Source organism: Pteropus vampyrus, unplaced genomic scaffold, assembly GCF_000151845.1.
Source record: "Pteropus vampyrus isolate Shadow unplaced genomic scaffold, Pvam_2.0 Scaffold90, whole genome shotgun sequence".
NCBI lineage: Eukaryota > Metazoa > Chordata > Mammalia > Chiroptera > Pteropodidae > Pteropus > Pteropus vampyrus.
In genome coordinates, this window is record NW_011888871.1 from 2,597,379 (window position 1) to 2,599,549 (window position 2,171).

Here is a 2,171-nt window from a genome sequence, read left to right on the forward strand (position 1 = left end):
GCTCTAACAAAATGTCAGAGACCGGGTGGTTTATAAACAACAGGAATCAATTTCTCCCAGCCCTGGAGGACAGAAGTCTGAGGTCTGGGTGCCAACACGGTGGCGTGAGAGCCCTTTTCTGGGTTGCAGACTTCTCATCGTCCTCACAGGACGGAAGGAGCTAGGGAGCTCTCTGGGGTCTTTTTCATAAGGGCGCTAATTCCCTTTACGAAGCCCCCGCCCTCAGGACCTAATCACCTCCCAAAGGCCTCACCTCCTAATACCATCGAATCGGATATGAGGTTTTCAACATATGAATTGAGGTGGGGGGGCCGCAAACATTCAGACAGTAGCAGCTAGTAATGTCTACTATAATCCCAGATGACCTTTTCTAGAACAAAAGGCCACTCCCAGACGCCATCCAATCGCTGGAGAGTCGGAAAGCGGCATGGTCAGAGCCCCCAGAAGGGCAGTATGGACGTGCAGATCTGGCCAGGAAGCAGGGCCCGCGTGGTCATCAGCAGAGGGTAGACTCTGACGAGCTGCCCAGGCCAGCTGCAGTGTGTTTTCTGGCAAAGGGACATAGGAAGTGGTGGAATCTGGTTACAGCTCACCAGTACCTCCAAATCTGAGAACAAATCCCGAAAAAAGACTGCCTCGGGAAGATCAAGGACATCTGTGGATCCCCCACTGGTTTTCAACAAGCAGCTCCCAAACTCTCGCCAGCACTCACCCTGCCCCAGTTTTTCCTCCTTGAAGAATCTGATATTTATTAGAAAATCCATTAGTGTCCCGTGATGGCGCCTCATGCTTAGATGTAGGTTGAGAGCATCTGGATAATAGCTGACACCAAAACCGCACTGTGGCACAGGCCCCAGGAGGGAGGAACTATTTTTTCCTCTTTCTTATGTAAAACATCTTTCCAGCTAGCCATGTTCTCCTTTGAATTGGGGCTGCAGCTGACTTTGATTTCAAAACCACTAAGCTCTCCGGACTTTGATTTCAAAACCACTAAGCTCTCCGGTGCACGAGAAGGGGGTGCTTGGCGCTGCAGCCTGCCCTGCTCTCCGCAAGGGAAACTGAAGTCGGCGGGGGAACTGCTAGAAATGGTACATGAGAATGGCTGGCCACTTGTGTCTCTTTGGTTTGGTTCCATAAACATTCACCAATTGCCTACTGTATGCCAGGCCCTGTGCTTGGGGCTGGGCATAAGTAAGAGGTCAGGTCCGAGTCTCGGGCTGTCGTATCTGATGAAGGAGACAGTCACACAGACTTGGGGTGTGCACATGCTGGGACTCAGGCATGCGCATAAAGTGGCCTCTGACCGGATGTTCTTGAAGCCCCTGCTTCTATGGTGTCATCACCTCTGGCAAGCCTGCCTCGATCCTCGTGTGCCACCATCTAGGGAGCAGTTGGGTACATAGTGCTGAAGTTCAGGAGCAAGTTCTGGGCTGACGGTGAAGATGCAGGAGTCACCCTGCGGGGTCCTCGGCCAGAGTGCTGTCACACGTGCTGCAAGAAGGGGTGGACCGTGGCGGGTGAGGGCAGTTGTAGACAGTGCTGGGCCAGAACGACAAGAGGAGGACAGGGTTGCGGGGTGAGGGGGACTTTGTTTACTTATTTATTTATAGGTTGGGAGAGACTTGCACATTAAAATAAGCTGCAGAGAAGGTGGCAGTAGAGACGCTGAGATCCATGCGTTTAGCAGTTATCGGTTAGGGACCATGATGTGCAAGGACTGGGCAAACAGCTGTGACCAGGACAGGTGGAGAGCCTGCTCTTGTGCAGCTGACATTCCAGGGGACAAAGAGACAAAGGAAGTAGACAACTCAAAAAACAAGCTATTTGGGGTAAAGGTAACAAAGTGAAGAAGTGAGTGGGGGAGATGAGAGCGTGATGGGGACAGGATGATCAGGGAAGACCCCCGAGGAGTGACTTCTGAGTGACTTTTCAGTTCTTCATCCTCTGAGAGTGGAGGATGGAGGGGAAGGGTGTAGTATCTGTTTAGAAGTTTGGAGGTGGGCAGAAGGTGAGTGAGGTGGTACCCGACAGCCCTGCTTCTGGCTGAAGTCACACCCACATGTCCCTGAGGGATGTGCATGGCAAACTCACACACTCTCTCAGCCGCCCAGTCTCCTCTTCAGGGTCAGCTCAGGATGTCAGGGCCCAGAGACATCTTAGGACCCTCGGCG

The 2,171-nt window shown here is 52.6% G+C and overlaps 1 protein-coding gene across 1 annotated transcript in view; it reads left to right on the forward strand.

The window, feature by feature from the left end:
- Positions 1-2,171, forward strand: part of GRID2IP (Grid2 interacting protein) — a 33,526-nt gene that overhangs the window by 1,282 nt on the left and 30,073 nt on the right. The gene's annotated exons all lie outside the window — the stretch shown is intronic.